This window comes from Gorilla gorilla, chromosome 3 (assembly GCF_029281585.2).
Source record: "Gorilla gorilla gorilla isolate KB3781 chromosome 3, NHGRI_mGorGor1-v2.1_pri, whole genome shotgun sequence".
Lineage (NCBI taxonomy): Eukaryota > Metazoa > Chordata > Mammalia > Primates > Hominidae > Gorilla > Gorilla gorilla.
Genome location: NC_073227.2, coordinates 46981866 through 47000524, shown reverse-complemented (window position 1 = coordinate 47000524; position 18659 = coordinate 46981866). Strand labels below are relative to the sequence as shown.

The following is an 18659-nucleotide window of genomic DNA, read 5'->3' as shown; positions in this document are numbered from 1 at the left end:
TGAAATCGTGCCATATGCAGCAACTTGGATGGGACTGGAGGTCATTATCTCAAGTGAAGTAAGCCACGGACAAAAAGGCAAATATCACATGTTCTCCACTTGTACATGAGAGCTAAAAAAGTTGATCACATGGAGGTAGAGTGGAAAGATAGAGAACAGAGACTGGGAAAGGTAAGTTGTGGGGAGAGGATGAAGGGAAATGGATTAAAGTGAAGGGAAATGGGTTAAAGGGTACAAATGTACAGTCAGATAGAAGGAATACATTGAATGTCTGAAAGCACAGTAGCGTGACTATAATTACACAAAAATGTGTTGTACTTGGGCGACAGATATCCTAAGTATTCTGACTTGATCACTAATCACTATGCGTTATATACATAGAACAAAAGTTAACAGGTACCCCATAAATTTGTACAAACAAACCCCAACTTTGCCATCCTCTCTTCCTCTAATGTGCTAGTACTCCCCCATTGACCAAACCCAGCCAGAGCCAGAGGGCACTGGAGCCCAGTGGAGGCAGTTATGTAAGTTGGCCTCCCAGGGCACCAAGTAGGGTGGAAACGAGTGGAGGGCAGATTGGGAGAGGCAGCCAAAGGGATCCAGCGTAGATGGCTCAATACGCCAAAATGAAACTAAGTGCCAAGAATCTGTCTGTGTTCAAGGTGAAAGAGAGGCAGGTCTTAGTACTTTGGGTCTCAGTGCAACCGGGGTCAGCTGTTGGCTCAGAAATTTCTAAGCAGCATATAGTGTAGTCATGTGATTGTGTCAATGAAACATTACTGGATATTATTATGCTTGAGACCTCTCTTTCTGGTTGTTCATTCTGGGAAGCTTATCTTTGCATCTGAAGAGTTCCTCTTTCTTTGTTCATTCACCAAATGATTTTTGACCACCTACTGTATGTTAAGAATCCTACTCATTGGCAAAAACAACAATGTAGTCAATGGAGGAGTCAGATTAGAGAAGCCCTAATCCCAATAAAGACTCAAGTAACATGATAAAGGTGTTCACATGGGAAGAGAGGGACTTGGGGAGCACGATAGAGAGACTCCTCCTTCAGAGGACATGATGCCTAGCGTTTAGATGTTCAATAAGGATTTGTTGAGTAAATGAATAAATCCCAATTTCTATGTCTCTGTGTTAGAATCATGGAATGTTATAATTGAAAGAAACTGGCATGAACACTTACACTTTCATTTGATAGATATAGAAAATAAACCAAACATGCTGTAGCAGCAGAGGTTAGAGGAGACTCTAGGTTTCCTTGGTCCTAGGCTGAGAAGTTTGTTATCACTGAGCACAATGTCTTCTCAGGGATATAATGGGGGGTGCCATGGCGTAACACAGAATCAGTCCTGGGGTCACCCTGAAAAGAGAGAATAACTGTCCCAACTTTGGGAACTCTTATACACTGCTGGTAGGAATGTAAACTAGTATAGCCACTACAGAAAACAGTATGAAGATTTCTCAAAAAACTAAAAATAGAACTACTGTTCCATTTAGCAATCCCACTACTGGGTATCTACCCAAAGGAAAAGAAGTCATGGAAGGGTGTGGTGGCTCACACCTGTAATCCCAGCACTTTGGGAGGCTGAGGCAGTCAGGTTGCCCTGAAAGAGCCCTGAATCAGAGACTTGAGAACATTTTTTGGTGGTCTTATAAGGCATAGTTTTAACAAACGGTTTTAAAATTGTTTTCTACCCATTCTAATTCAAGTAACACTTAACAAAATTTTGTGTGAATAATATTTTCTTGCTTTTATTTAAATCTTCAGAATATCCCCGGGCAAGTTGGACTGAGCCCTTTGAAGAATACTCATAAGTTTATTTTGTGAATGAGTAGACTAGAAAATGTTTGTGTCCAGCTGAGGATGCACAGTTGGAAAGCAGGAGGAATGCTGACTGGTTGTTGAAAACTAGCTTAAGAGCATTCATTTGCTCCATGAGATCAAGGGAACAAGAGTGTTTGCAAGAAGCCATTATGAGTCATGGAAAAAAAGATGATGAAACCCATGGAAACAGCAAGAGAATTCCCACTCTCTCTCTTCTTAAAAAAAAAAAAAATCTATCATTATACAGCACAGAATGGAGCCAAGTTTTTAATTTTGAGGAACCAAAAACAGGATCAAATATGAAAACCCTTTCTTTTATTGGGCCACATTGTAGATGCTGATTTGATAATTGTTTCCTATGCAGATAGATTATTTTTATTTCACAGATTATTTAAAAGGGAAGAGGGCCTGGTTGTTTATTTATATGTTTGTTTACATTTATGAATCTTGCTGCCTTTTGGCACCAGGATGTTTTTAAAAAAATTCAAAGAGGCCAGGCGCAGTGGCTCATGCCTGTAATCCCAGCACTTTGGGATTCTGAGGTGGGACGATCATGAGGTCAAGAGATCGAGACCATCCTGGCCAACATGGTGAAACCCTGTCTCTATTAAAAACACAAAAATTAGCTGGGTGTGGTGGTGTGCGCCTGTAGTCCCAGCTCCCCAGGAGGCTGAGGCAGGAGAATCACTTGAACCTGGCAGGCAGAGTTTGCAGTGAACCAAGATCACGCCACTGCATTACAGCCTGGTGCAGAGCAAGACTCTGTCTCAAAAAAAAAAAAAAAAAAAAAATTCAAAGATACCAATAAAACGAATTTAAATAAAATACTTAAGTACTTTAATAGCAAAACGTTTCCTTTGATTCTTTTGGCTTTCATATTTGTTATAGCCATTGTTAATGTCAAGCATAATTATAGTTACTAATGACAATAAAAAAGCACATATAGACAAGAGGGCAGCTCTTGACATTAAAATATAAAAATGCTTTTCCAGAGTTAAGGTGGAACTTAATCTCCTGGCCATCATTATATGGTTACAGTTGCTTATCTGAGTTGATTTACAGGGTTAACTGCAGGGTCAGATTTAATAATCAGTGATGGGGTTGAGGACATGCTGCCCAAAAATATGGCACCTTGGCAAATTGAATTTTTTAAGCTGAAGGATTTGAGAAAATGGCAAATTTTAAGTGGAAATATTACTCTGACCTTCCTTTGCCACCTTTCTCCCCAGAAGCAGGTAATAAAACCTTTGCTGACCTTCCTCTAAAACACATCATAGGACCCTCATGTGAGAGGTGCTCTTCCTGTATCCACAGAGGAAAGGCAGTTCCCTATCGCCCAAGACACAGGGACCCAGAGGAGAATCTGAACAAACGGGCTCTGCTAAGTTTCCCTCCATTTATTCCTATAGATCTAGTACTCTTTTGCCTGATCATATTTCTGCAAGTGTCTCTCCATTCTTCATCAAACCTACTACTAAAAACACTCAAGTGTAACTGTTTCCTCTGATCTTCACTTCCTGAGGATGGCCCTTGTGTTACGTAGAACTTGTTTAAATAAACCACTATGTTTTTCTCTGGTTAATCTTTTATTATAGAGGATTCAGCTCTGAATTTAAAAGGGTAGAAGGAAAAGATATTTTTCCCTTCCTACATAAGCAATCTAACAGGCATGAATATTCCAGCACACAGAGGCTTTTTTTCTGATATTCGATTATTTTTTTCTCTAGATCACAAATTGAGATTCTAATTGTAAAATTTAGAGATTGAAGATTTTGCAAACGGAATTACAGTAGTCTCACTTTTTCTTGTCTGTGTATCCCTAAATAATAGGTGAGTCAAACTCAGGTCTGGGATTTTTCAGCAGTAGTGAAGGGGCATTACACCCTATGAGGTATGGATATTATGCAATTTCTCAGAAGCCAAATTATTGTTTCCCTACACACCACCTCTTATGTTCTGACCAATGACTTAGAAATCAATGAGAACTTGGCTTGCAAAAAGCATACATTAAGCTTCGAGTCCAGTTAAATTGTGGCAGCTTTCAGGAAGCTAATTTCGCCTATTCATTAAAATAATCGACTTTTAACAGATACTGTGAAGCACACAAAGATGTAGATGGCCTACTCTGCCTACAGAGAATTTACACTCTGGCAGAGGAGACAGGATGTGTACACCACTGGTGAAAATACTGGACACAATACGGTAAGCTAAGTGTCAGTTGCAGGATGCATGCTTCCTGCTGAGAATTTACAAGCCAATAGGATCACTTCTAGTTGGGAGGAATTAGGGCAGGCTTTTGAGCAGGGTTTTGAAGATGGCTTTTCCTGATTCTCAGAATCACCAAACCTCTCAAATAAACACGTTCTCAGCCCCCATAGCCCTTTTCATACCTATTACTTTGTGATTATTTTTGTGGTTACAAATTAATGTCTGTCTTCCTCTCTAGACTGGAAGCTGCATGAGGACAGGGAACATGTCTGGTTCTGCTCACCATAATATCCCCAGCAGCTGGTAAGGTGTTTGGCTCACAGTAGGTTCTTTGTAAATATTTGTTGGGTAAAGAACTAGGCCGGGTGCAGTGGCTCACACCTGTAATCCCAGCACTGTGAGAGGCAAAGGCAGGAGGATTGCTTGAGGCCAGGAGTGTGAGGCTGCAGTGAGCTATGGTTGTACCACTGCACTCCAACCTAGGCAACAGAGCGAGACCCTGTCTCTGAAAAATAAAGAAGACCTATTTATCGAGCCTTCACTCTACACGTGGCATGGGCCCCATGTACTCTCATTTATTCCTCACAATGATGCCCTGAATCAGGTGTCATTCTCTCTGAGGAAGCTGAGGCCAAGGGAAGCTTACCAATCCTATTGATTGATATTCTTCAGTCTTAGGTTGGTCAGGCTGCAAACCCTGTGCAGCTTCTACAATCTGCCCTGTGGGGTAGAGACAGGGCAAAGGGAGCAAAATGGATGGAGGGCGTGCCTGATAGAAGTGGCTGCGGCTGAGAGCACTGTCAAAGATGTCTTCAAGGAGCACAAGGAGGCTGGGTGAACTGGGCCCTGGAAGAAGACATCTCACTGGAATTGCTATGTGGTCACTGGTTCTGTGTGCCTCCCCTGGCCTGGTAGTTCTGTCTCCCTCTCCATACAACTGGCCCCAGTAAAAACCAACCAGTGGTCCTTGGTGCCTGGTATGATTGATGGCTTCCCATTGACACCACTAGCTTTTCGTGTACCCTGCTTTCCAGTTGGTTCCAAACTTGACCTTGACCCACCCATACCCCCTCCCTATGACTTGTGGCTTAGTCCTGTGTTCGTGGCTCTCACTGCAGGCTTTCCTCCCCAGCTGTAAGCCACACTCACCTCCTTGACCTCTGCGTCCTGCTAAGCAGCCAGGTCCCTAGCCTGCCATTCAAAGAATTCAGGTGTAGATTGAAGAGGGAGAGAGGAAACGTGGCACCATGCAGGAGTCTTTCAGTCATTAAGCACACAGTGGAATTAGAGTGACAAAAAGAAGAGATAGAAGAGAGGATATGGATGAAGAATTGGTGGTGCTTGGTAAGTGATTTGATGCAGGGGTGATAGTCAGGGTAGGCAGAGAAAGGAGGAGAGAAGAGACACACATGACAACCTTCCAGACTCCCGTGTGCAGAAAATAAATATTGCCCAAACTTATGGCTAGTTTTTAGTTTCTAGAAGAATTTTTATTTTCCAGAGGATTTCTACCAAACTCTGTACTTTCATCCTAGCCTGAAGTTGGACTCCTCCCTCTCCTATACTTAGTCATCCCTGGATGAAATAGTCATTCAGACCACCTTCTCTTCCCTGCCTTTTTAATGATTGTTACATTTGCCCTTTCCTTTCATCTTTATAAATCCTTTTCACCAAAGGTAGATAGGCCACCTTGTCCATGAAGTTTCTCCTGCTCACCCCAGATGGAACAATGTCTGTTTTTTCTGTGTTTTTCTAGGATTTAGTCCTCTTATCATGGTACTTCTCACATCTTGCCTTGTACCACAGCTAGATGTATTCATTTCTCTTTCCCTACCAGACTGCGAGTGAGGGAGGGAACCATATCATCTCCAGCTTCTGAGTCTCTGATGATAGGTACTCACTTCTCTCCAACCTGCTTCTCCCAAGCAATAGTCATCTGGGTTAATGGAGTTAGCCAGATGTTGGCTGTAGATTCAGGTTATCTGTAAGGGGGTGGAATTGGAGGCCCACACATCAGGGCCTTCTAGCCCAAGGATAATGTTCTTTTATAAACTTGGGGGCAGGTGTACGAGAGTTCATTGGGTCACAATTCTATATAGCTTATATATATTGTAAAATGAACTTTAGTACCTACTTAATATTTAGTAAAATAAAATTCAAAAATAGACAAATATTTTACTGAATTGCATCCATCTTTTCCTTCTCCTTCTGTCAGTAGATAACTTCTGTCTGTTTCTCTCTCTCTGAACTATCTTCCTTTCCCTTTCTGTCAAACATTGTGGAATAAAGACTTGGACTCAATTTTCTGACACAGTTTATTCTCATAATTTGACTCCATTTACTTCCTTCTCTGTCTCCTTGTCTATTTTACATCTTTTTCTGTCTACATGTTTCTTCGCCATCTCCAACTATTTGTACTATTCTGATGGATGGCAATCTTAGGATAATGAGTGGAAAGGAGTTCTTAAGTTTTGAAAATTTAAGTAAGGTGTATTACCAGATTAACCTAGAGCCATGAAAACTAAAATATACATTTAAAAAATCTGTGAACTGGGAATTACGTACTTTGGTAAAGGTTCTGAATAGACTTTTTTTTTTCAAAAGAAGACATAAAAACAGAAAAGTATATGAAAAAGTGTTCAACATCACTAATCATCAGGGAAATATAAATCAAAACCATACTGGGGTATCATCTCACTCCAAGTCAAATGGCCATCCTCAAAAAGACAAAAAATAACATAAATGCTGGAGAGGATGCAGAGAAGAGGAAACCACTGTGTGCTGTTGGTGAGAATGTAAATTAGTACAGCCATTATGAAAAATAGTACGAAAGTTTCTTAAAAAACTAAAAATAGAACTACCACATGATCCAGCAGTGCTATTACTGGGTATTTATCCAAAGGAAAGGAAATCAATATATCAAAGAACTACCTGCACCTCAGTGTTTATTACAGCCCTATTCAGAGTACCCCAAATATGAAACCAACCTACAGATCCATCAATGGATGAATGAATAAAGAGAATGTGGTACATATATGTGTTAGTCTGTCTTCACACTGCTAATAAAGACATACCCAAGACTGGGTAGTTTATAAAGAAAAAGAGGTTTAATGGACTCATAGTTCCACATGGCTGGGGAGGCCTCACAATCATGGCAGAAGGTGAAAGGCATGTCTTACATGGCGGCAGGCAAGAGAGAATAAGAGCCAAGCAAAATGGGTTTCCCCTTATAAAACCATCAGATCTCATGAGACTGACTTACTACCATAACAATAGTATGGGGGAAATCGCCCTCCTGATTCAATGATCTTCCACTGGGTCCCTCCCCACCATGGGAGCTACAATTCAAGATGAGATTTGGGTGGGGACACAGCCAAACCATATCAATATACACAATGGAATACCATTCAGCCACACACACACACAAAAATAAAATTCTGTCATTCACAGCAACATGGATGAGCCTGGAGGACATCACGTTAAGGGAAACAAGCCAGATGTAGAAAGATAAATACCAAATGTTCTTACTCATGCAAAAGCTAAAAAAATACTAGCTTGTAGAGGTAGAGAGTAGAATTGTAGTTATTAGAGGTTGGGAAGGGTAGAGAGAGGGAAGGATAGGGAGAGATTGGTTAATGGTTAAAAAGTTACAGAGAGGAAGTCACTGTATAGTCACTACAGGGTGGCTATAGTTAACAAAACGGTATGTGAGGGTTCCCAACACAAACAAATGATAAATGTTTGAGGTGATGGACATGCTAATTACTCTGATTTAATCATTACATGTGTATCAAAATATTACTCTATATCCCACAAATATGTGCAATTATTATATGTCAACTAAAAAAAGATAATTCTTCTGCAAATAGTAGAAGGTCTAAGTGAAAGTGATTTAAATGATGAGGAGATTTATTATGTTGTCTAATGGGAAATTCTAAATAGGGTGCTTCCAGGGTTGCTTAATTCAAGACTCATCATCAAGCACTCAAGTTCTTTCTTCTCTTTCCTCTTTGCCATCTTCAGATTGTTGGTGTTTGTGTTCAGGCTTCCCCTCTCATGGTTTCAAGGAAAAATTATATTAAATGATGGGGCCATAGCAGCAACAATCATCACATCTTTTTTTTTTTTTTTTTTAGACGGAGTCTTGCTCTGTCACCCAGGCTGGAGTACAGTGGCGTGACCTCAGCTCACTGCAACCTCCGCCTGTGGGGTTCAAGCAATTCTCCTGCCTCAGCCTCTCAAGTAGTTGGGATTACAGGCACCCACCACCACTCCTGGCTAATTTTTGTATTTTTAGTAAAGACAGGGTTTCGCCATGTTGGCCAGGCTGGTCTTGAACTCCTGACCTCGTGATCCACCCGCCTTGGCCTCCCAAAGTGCTGGGATTATAGGCATGAGCCACCGCACCCAGCCCAATCATCATATCTTTACACCATGATTTTTCTTTTTTAGTTACCTAGGCTGGTCTCGGACTCCTGGGCTCAAACTATACTCCCGCCTCAGCCTCCTGAGTAGCTTGGATTACAGGCATGAGCCACCACACCTATAGGCACAGTGTCCTCTATACAAGTGAAGAAACCTTTACAAGAAGTCTCCTCCATCCCCAGCAGATTTATTCTCATGTCAGAGCATCTAGAGCAAGGTCACAGAGCTACCCTTAAACCACCCAATGGCAGGGGGTATGGGACCATCATGACTAATTACAACCAATCAGGATAAACCTGATTCTCAAGTTGGGGAGGAGAATTGACCATCAGAATAAAAACAGGGCTCTGTAAACACGGAAGAAGAGGAAAATGACTCTTGGGTGCCTCTGTGAATGTTCCTTCTCACATCCAAGGAGATGTGCAAAGACAGAAACAATTTTTTTTTTTTTTTTGAAATGGAGTCATGCTCTGTTGCCCAGACCTGGAGTGCAGTGGCGTGATCTTGGCTCACTGCAACCTCCCCGTCCTGGGTTCAAGCGATTCTCCTGCCTCAGCCTCCCAAGTAGCTGGGATTACAGGTGAGTGCCACCATGCCCAGCTAATTTTTGTATTTTTAGTAGAGACGGGGTTTCACCATGTTGGCCAGGCTGGTCTCAAACTCCTGCCCTTGTGATCCACCCGGCTTGGCCTCCCAAAGTGCTGGGATTACAAGTGTGAGCCACTGTGCCCAGCCGAGAGAAACATTTAGAACAAAACACAGACTTGTGTTTTTTCCCCCCAGAACAATCTCTTGAGGCATGCGAAGGCTGTTCTGCAAGCATGTGTCATTGTCTAACATTTTGTGATGGGTGGTCACATCTGTGTATGGATACAGTGCTGTCATGGGGCCAATATCTCTATCCAAAGTTACATCTGTTTTCGGATGGGCTGTGAAAATAGTCCATCAATTTTGACTTAGAAAAGTTCTATCAATGTGTGGTATCACAAAGACAGACACAACATTTGTAGTGAAGAGCTGCCCAGTAGTCGTTGCACTTCTCATAATCATACCCCAATGTCCTCTTAGGGAATCACCTCTCACAGGTTGAACAATGTCTTGGTGGGACTATTAATCAAGGGTTCTTGCCCACCAGCCAATGAGTGGCATGTGACTTGAGCTAGACTAATTTGGCCCTCTATCTTAGGACTTTGAGTTTTGGATTCAGTGAGGTAAGGGTGGAAAAAATGAAGTTCATTCACTTCAGTAACATAGTTCAGTTATTCCTGCCTCTAAACCCCAAACACATCCCCTATCCTCACCAAACTGCCTTGGTTCTAGTACTAGTCTGTTCTCATGCTGCTAATGAAGACATACCCGAGACTGGGCAATTTATAAAGGAAAGAGGTTTAATGGACTCACAGTTTTCCGTGGCTGGGGGGCGCCTAACAATCATGGCAGAAAGTGAAGGAGGAGCAAAGTCACGTCTTACACGGTGGCAGGCAAGAAAGTGTGTGCAGGGGAAATCCCCTTACTAAAACTATCAGATTCGTGAGACTTATTCGCTATCACAAGAACAGCATGGAAAAGACCCGCTCCCATGATTCAATTATCTCCCACTGGGTCCCTCCCATGACATGTAGGAATTATGGGAGCTACAATTCAAGATGAGAGTGGAGTGGGTACACAGCCAAACCACATCAGTTCTGAACCTGGTTCTCCAGCCTTCCCTTTGATTCTGTGGGCTACCAGTGATATTCTTGCAAAAATATCCTTTTCCTGCTTACGTTTCCAGAGTTAGTTTCTGTTGCCTGCTGGATACATTTAACATCTATTTTATTTTATAAAGTCATAGGATGTCGGAGCTGTAAGAAATCTTATAGATCTAGTTCATCTCCCTCATTTTACAGCTGAGGAAGCTGATGCCCCCAGCGGTTGAGGGTTTCACCCAAGATCACATCACAGAGGTTGTCAATGATGGAACTTGGAAAGAAGACAAGGTCTCCTTTCCCTAGGGTAGTGCAGCCTGCTTTTTTTCCCCAAGTCTCTTTTTAGTGTAAAGCACAACTTCTCTTCTTTTTCTCTCTGTGTGTGTTTATCTGCAATATTTAATAGGAGATAGTGACTTTAAAATCCTCATTTTCCCCCCAAACTGACAGTTTGCTTTGTGTAGTTTAAAGGCTTGTTTCAGAGATAGACCTCTCAGGGACTTGGTATCTGGCAAAGACAGGCATTAGTTTATGTCCCTATATGGAGCCTTGCTTCTTTCCAGCTATCTGTAAATGTTTATTCTCTTACATGAAATTCATGTTTGGAAAGGAAGTGGTTTGCTCTAGGGAAACATATGGGCTAGAGTTCTGAAAGTGATTATCTACCATTTCTAAGTCTGCCCCTTGTAAGCTGTGTATATTGGGAAAGGATCTCCCTTCACTCACACTAAAGGATATATAGCTGCTCTACTTTTTCAGCTGCTTTAGGGTAGCCATATCTCATGCAACCACTGTAAAAAATAGCCCAAGGTTGGGATAGGAGTTGGGAAGGGAATTTAGAACAGTATTGACTATGTGCCAGGTACCATATGAAGCACCTAGCATGTATTAATTAATGAATTAATATTCTCCTCTCAAGGTTAGGAGGTAAGTACCATTATTATTACCCCTTTTTATAAGTGAAGAGATTAAGTCAAAGAGAGGTTAAGAAACTTGTTCAAGGTCACACAGCTTTTAAGTGGCAGGATTGAAATTCAAACCCAGGCAGTCTGGTTTTAAAGTCTGTGCTCTTAACCCACTGCTCTGTTGCATCTTAATCACTGAATCATGGAGGTAAAAGTGAATCATTTCTGTTGAACTCCCGACCTCAAGTGATTCTCCTGCCTCAGCCTCCCAAAGAGCTGAGATAATAAGTGTGAGCTACCTTGCCTGGCTATGATCTTTTTCTTAGGAAAAAAAGATTGTTCAATACAGACAAATACCTTTTCATAAACACTTCTAGTAGAGAGTTCCGTATTGCGAATCTCTTGATCTCAACAATGCTTGGAAGGCCTACTTATAAACCATACTCTACCACAAGTTCGCTACACAACAAACATTCTCTCATCTCTACCTATGTAACAAAGTACCTCAAAGAACTCAATTATTTGGTAGTTGTGAGAAGAATTGCACAGAATTAAGCTTTTTGCTTTGGATGCTCATAAAATAGGATCAATAAGCAATGTGTTAATTGATTTTTTAAGAGAAATTCTTTTAAGCCATGTCGAGATCCTTTGTGGTTAAAAAAAAAAATTAATTACGATACAAAAACACCCAAGCAATGATAAGAAAAAGTCATGGACTGAGTCTCTGGAAAGTCCCCTTTCCCCTTTCCCCTTGCTGGGTTCAAAAGACGTTTTTCTACTTGAAATTTCTTGTCTACAGAGAGAAAGGAAATCATCTCTGTTCCATTTTTATTTTGGCAAACAATGTAGGGTTTCTTTTTAAGCAATTTAGCTTTACAAAGTTCCAGTATGTCAAACAAAACAACAGTGCTTAACGATTACATCACAGCGAGATATTTTTCTTGTGTTAGTCTTTATTCAGTGTAGAAAATTCAGTAGGAAAAAAAGGATACTTAAAAAATTGTTGGCCGGGCACAGTGGCTCATGCCTGTAATCCCAGCACTTTGAGAGGCTGAGGCGGGTCCTGAGGTCAGGAGTTTGAGACCAGCCTGGCCGACATCGCGAAACCCCATCTCTATTAAAAATACAAAAATCAGCCAAGCGTGGTAGCGGGCGCCTGTAATCCTAGCTACTCAGGAGTCTGAGGCAGAAGGATCACTGGAACCCAGGAAGCGGAGGTTGCAGTGAGCCGAGATTGTGCCACTGTATTCCAGCCTGGGTGACAGAGCAAGACTCCGTCTCAAAACAAAACAAAACAAAACAAAACAAAAATTGTCTACTTTATTTCTACTAACTTTATTCTGACAATTAGACTCATACTAGAAGAAAAGTTCTCCAGATTTAGTAATTGTTGCTTCTTTACAGAAGAATTAGATCAATGTAAGCAAAAAAGACCTCTTTCAATGACATGCTTTAGTGCCGGCAGTTTCATCAGAGACAGAAATCACACAGGATGTCTTCTAGAGACTCTGCTGGTTGGGATGGGATGGATGGGGAAGCAGGCGCAGTAGGGAGGTGTGTTAGTCTATTCTCGTATTACTATAAAGATATTGTCTGAGACTGGGTAATTTATAAAGAAAAGAGGTTTAATTAGCTCATGGTTCTGCAGGCTGTATGGGAAGTACAGTGGCTTCTGCTTCTGGGGAGGCCTCAGGAAACTTACAGTCACGACAGAAGGTGAAGGGGAAGTGGGTGTCTTACACGGCAAAAGCAGGAGCAAGAGATGGGGGGCGGTTAAACAACCAGATCTCGGGAGAACTCACTCGCTATCATGAGAACAACACCAAGGGGATGATGCAAAACCATTCATGAGAACTCTGCCCCATGATCCAATCACCTCCCAGCAGGCCTCACCTCCAACATTGGGGATTACAATTCAACATGAGATTTGGGTAGGGACACGGGTACAAACCATATCAGGAGGTGAGAGAAGAAGAGAAGATTAGATATTTGAAAAAAAGCTCGGAGTCGTAAGGAAAACGAGTACTTAGACAAAAGGATTTCTTAACAAAGCAAATTTCCTTCTGTGCAGAGGGGAGCTTCTTGTTTGGCTAGTCGCTATGAGAGCACACAGAACAAAGGAGAGTGAAAGTTTTTATTCTTGACGTAAATTTTGCCCTTGTGCTCTTTTTTTATTGGCTGGGGTCAGATTGCACAATCTAAGCTAGACTTGATTGGCTAAACATTTGAACTTTTTCTTAGGTAAGGTGGGTTTGTAAGGGAGAGAGGGGAAAGGGGGAAGGGGTGGTCTGCAGTGAGCTAAAGAGCTAGTTTTCTTCTTAAATAAGGAAAGGAATGTGATTTAATGGTGCCTCTAGTATAATTAACAGTAGATTATGTGACTTCTCTTGGGACCCAGTTGTATGAGCCGTGAATATGTAGGTCTCCCTTCGCTGGGGACCCAGGTTGGCCCACCTGTACCCCAAACAAGCTAGTTTTTTACCTGTTTAACCCCAACACAATAGTTGAGCAGCGTGGAGACTCCTCCATCGCCTTAGCACCCAGACCTCGTTTATTAGCAGTTTTTCCAGTGAAATTTAATGGAAATTTATTACATATTAAAGCCCGGGATGGTCTCCCTTTTGATATTAACATGTTGCTGAAGCAAAGGTCTTTTATTTATCCATCCATTCGTTAATATGACACCTAGCATATACCAGGCACAGTCCGATACCAGAGACAGGTGACCCAAACAATTACAATGTAGTTTGGACAGGGGTAGGCTGGGTCTTAACTCCTTGAGGGACTAGTTTTATCCATCTCTAAGTTACTAGTACCAAGCCATGTACCTGACATAAAAATTACCCAGTAAGTGTTGACTCAATGAATGGAGCACTGTGGCAGCCCAGAAAAGGGGCACCTGAATCTAGGTGGAAGACGGAAGTAAGGGAAGACTTCCTGGAGGAGGAGACACATTTGATAGGGATAAGTTAAATGATCCTTACAGTAGGATTAGTTAAAAGATAAGTTGGCTGTGGTGAAGGGAACACATATAAAGCTACTTCATCAGTGATGTACAGAAAATGAAGCCCTAATTCAAGGTCTACATGTCCTCCAACACTCACACACACACACACACTCACATGCACATGACGTGTGGGCTCCTGACATTCAGGAGACAGAAGTATACTTTTTTTTTGCAAATAATAACTATGCCATTCTCTATTCCAAGGACATTTCAGTCATTAATGTGAGAGAGGTGAGCTTTGTTACATTTGAGAATGTCAGAGTTCTGTAGGAGAAAATTGACAGCACTGTGATCTATTGCAATATTTTTACACTATATAATTTGAGCTTGTAACTACTTAGCCAATTAAAGATTAAGCAGGTAGTCCTTAAATACTACTGCACAGCTGAAAGAATGATTTATTACATTGGAATACAGGGAAGCCAGATTGCATTCAAAGAAAATCACTATGGGTAGCTGTTAATCAGTGCTCTGAAACCAGGCTTCCCTGTTCAACCTGAAGAAAAGCTGCTCCTTAAATCCCTCTCTTGGAGGGTTCCAATGCATAATAACAAAGTCCTGATGGTTAAGGAAAAACAAGTTTATTAATGGCTGAGCAAACACATTTTCTAGAAAAATCCTTTGTGTTTTCTTTCCAGTTTTCCCTAAAAACCAGTTCTTGAATCACCACAATAAGAATACTGAGACATAGGAGGACATGTGGAATTTTTTTTTGTTTTTGTTTTGTTTGTTTGTTTGTTTATTTGTTTTGTTTTGAGATGGAGTCTCTGTTGCCCAGGCTGGAGTGCAGCGGCGTGGCTCACTGCAACCTCCACAAACCAAATTCAAGCAATTCACCTGCCTCAGCCTCAGAGTAGCTGGGATTACAGGTGCGTGCCACCACACCTGGCTAATTTTTTATATTTTTGGCAGAGATGGGGTTTCATCATCTTAGCCAGGCTGCTCTTGAACTCCTGACCTCGTGATCCACCTGCCTCGGCCTCCCAAAGTGCTGGGATTACAGGAGTGAGCCACCATGCCTGGCTGACATGTGGAATTTCATTTACTCTTCTAGGGTGGTGCCACAGCCAGATTAAAAAACAATCTAGCCAAAGATAAATTCCATTAAAGCCCAGTTTCATTTGTGCTAATGATGCTATGCTGATTTTACAAACACATTGGTCTGTGACATCAATATTAGTGAATCTTTCAATTCATATGAGTCCCTCATGGTCTCTAAAAAATACGTAGTAGTAGCTGCATGGGTTAAATTGCCACTATATAGAGGTAAGAAGGCTCACGGTGCAAGGGATAACTCGTGAGGATTTTGGAGGATTTTACACTTGAGTCTTGTGGGAGGTGCCTGAAAAGATAGGCAGGGGCCGGACCATAAAAGGGCCTTGTTTGGGCATATTCCTGAATGCTGGGATGAGCCAGTGAAGGTTTGAAACAGAAGAATAACCAGATTTGCACCTTCTGAGAGACTATGCTGACACGAATGTCATGGGTGGTTTGGAAGGGAACTGAGACCTGTGCTGAGACCAGGCTGGTCTATCATGCTAGTTTGCAGGAAGGATGAGAAGAAAGTGAAGCAAGACCAAGGCAATGGGATGGAGGAAGGTACACAAAGGAGTAGTTAATAGCACTTGGAAACTGACTGTGTGTTGAGGGTGGGGAAAGGCAACAATCTATGGCCATAGCTGGGCTTCTGGCAGAGGCCACACTACACATCCAGCTCAGATAGAGAATAAGAGGAGGCGGAAAGAGGATGAATTCAATTTGGATGTGTTTCGATTAAGTTTAGTGGGACACTTAAATACTGATGAACGGGGGTCTGGTGGGAAGTTGATGATAAAGCTGGAATTCAAGAGTGATATCTGAGCTCCATGTAGAAATTTGAATGTCACCAGCGCATAGTGGGTGGTTGCAGAAGCCATAGATATATCCAATGGATTGCTTTGCTCAAGCTAATATATAATTTTGGATGAAAGAAGCGCAAAGTAAATTTCAAATCGAACCTTATTTTACTTGGGAAAGTGTACAACAATTGTAATAAATGTTTGTGGACTGACTGGATGAACATAAGGATAGAGAGGTGATTAAATGAATAAAAAGTATGAGTTCATGAAAATCAGTAGATGTTCTCTTTTACTTTATCTCATGACTTATTTCCATTTTAGCTCTGGCATGGAAAAAAAGGCAACATTTGGATGCAATACACAGAGATCTTTAAAAATCAGTGAGCCTTTTTTTTTTTTTTTTAGTTTTAGAAATAGGGTTTCCCTCTGTTCCCCAGGCTGGAATTCAGTGGTACGATCATGGCTTACTGCAGCCTCGAACTGCTGGGCTCAAGCGATCCTCTCGCCTCAGCCTCCCACAGTATTGGGGTTATAGGCGTGAGCCACTGTGCCTAGCTGCTTTTCATTTCTAAAGCCTACTAATTTCAGACCATTTCATATGTGTTATTCCTATTTGGTATTGATGCCCTAGTAGTGACCGATCAACTGCTTCCTTTGCAGCAAACCCAGATGGAGATGACCAGCAAGTGACAGACCTGTTCAGCAAGCAAACATGTTATTTTGCACATGACTTCCCTTGAATAAATGTGAGCCTCCACTCTACAATCCTTGCCAGAGACCAAGTGGTTTTAAAATAAAGACAGATGTGTGATACCACGCATTGGCTTGTAACACCCGTATCTTATATAAATGGCCACACTGTAGTCCCAGGGTCTGCAGAACAGACCAAGACTCCTTAGTAATCAATCACATCATTATCAAGGCAGTAAACAGGGAAGGGTGGAAACATGCCTTCCACTGTCATTGATGGAAAATTTTACCTTGACAGGGAAAGGTAGTTCGGAGCCTTCTTGAATCATTGAGGAACTGCTTAAAATGCACATTTGTGGTCTAAAATGTCCAAAATAGTTTAACACCTCACAACAGGCACCAAATGGTTTGGGCAATATCAGGTAAATTATGAATCCATTTTGTAGTTTGGGAAGGTCATTAGGACACGGATTCATTATCTGCTGAGACTTTTTTGTTGCTTTCCATTTATTACTCTCCTTTGAGTGAAATGGAGCTGTGAGAGCAGAGCAGAGACCTCAGTTCACTCAACCCTGACACATTACTGGCGTCTATAATTTCACCATAAATTTGGAGAGGGAGAGACAGAAACGGCAAATGCAGGGATTTAAATCCCCTTGTGCTGCATTTGTTAAGATGAGCAGATTGTAAACTGCCTCTTGCAAATATGATATGCATCTGGGCATCAAGCTAATAATTCTGAACCACAGAATCATTCATTTGTGTGATGCTTCCCTCCAGAAGTTTCTGAAATTGCTTCTGTAGTCATTATGTATCATCCCAGAGCTGTTCAGTTTTAGTCTGAGGATTAGAGAGACGATCTGGCTAAGGAAGTGAGAGGCCTTTTTCAATGAGATGGAAATGACAAATTTTTCTGTGTACATCATCACAATCTTTACAAATTACGCATTTGAAGTACTTGGTTTGGGCTTTTCTGAGGAAAGCAAGGAGAGATGTGTAGAGTCATCAACTTTGTGTTAGAAACTTACAGGCACATCGATGACAAATAAATTCAAATCATTTAGACACTCTCATGGACACTTCTGGCTCTTCTAGTGAAAAACAATCTGTGTGTTTTTACACTTTCTGTCTCTGGCAGGGCCCTATCCTCTTACCTCCCTGATCAGAAGCAATTTCTTTTGCTTCCTGTTTTGATTTCTAAAAATTTAGTTACATAAGTATTCCATTAATATATTTCATTATACAAACATAATTATTGCAAATAACATTGCAGTCCCTTTTGATGATTGTGAAATTCTGATGTTTTCCCCCACCCATGGCACCCCCTTTCACTTCTGGTTATAAGCAATGTTAACAGTTTCATGTGTATCCTTCTGGATCTTCTAGGGGTGTGTGTGCGTGTGTGTGTGTGTGTACAAACATGTTATTGTAGACAAATATCATACTACAGCTTCTTTTTTTTTCACTCAGTTACACATCTTGGAGCTGTCACTACAGGGATCTATTCCATTCTTTTTATTTGTTTTTACTGTTGCATAATATTCCAGAGTATTGGTGCACCACCATTAACTTCTTCAGGGCTTCTGAATTTTCACTGCAGTCTACCTTACCCTGAAGAATCTTGAAAGACCCCTCAAACAGCGAATTCTTCAAAGTAAAAAAAGAGTACATCGTATTAATTTTATTGGGAAAAAGCTTACTCATTTCTAAGCTCCCCAATCATACTCTTTTATGCTATACCACCAAATACCATTAAAATGAGCACCATTACTTCACAGTTAACATTTCCTAATGTAACCCAACCAGATATTTTCCCACAAATTACCCTATACTACAGCTATTTCCGTTCTCTCGTTCAGCGTTTACAGATTATACACAGAAGACTTTGACCTATTTGTTAATTCAACAAATCATTATTGAGCACCGACTATTTGCCAAGCACTGCTGTGGGTGTTAGGAATATGGTAACAAACAAAACACAGAAAAATCCCTCCTTTCCTGGAATCTACATCCTCGTGCAAGGCAGATAACAGAAAAATCGGTAGGATATAAAGGATGTTAGACAGT

The 18659-nt window shown here is 41.3% G+C and overlaps 1 protein-coding gene across 4 annotated transcripts in view; it reads left to right on the top strand.

Annotated features, from left to right (window-relative positions):
• The window catches only part of TMEM156 (transmembrane protein 156), a 77888-nt gene extending 61190 nt beyond the window's left edge, over window positions 1–16698 (top strand). For 2 of the 4 annotated variants that reach the window (XM_004038554.5, XM_019025113.4), the window contains exon 7: window positions 1775–3355. The gene's annotated coding sequence lies outside the window, so the exon portion shown is untranslated. Of the gene's footprint in view, window positions 1–1774; window positions 3356–16562 lie in introns of those variants that run through there. The other 2 variants (XM_055384801.2, XM_055384802.2) reach the window with 2 other exon arrangements.
• The last annotated feature ends 1961 nt before the right edge of the window (window positions 16699–18659 follow it).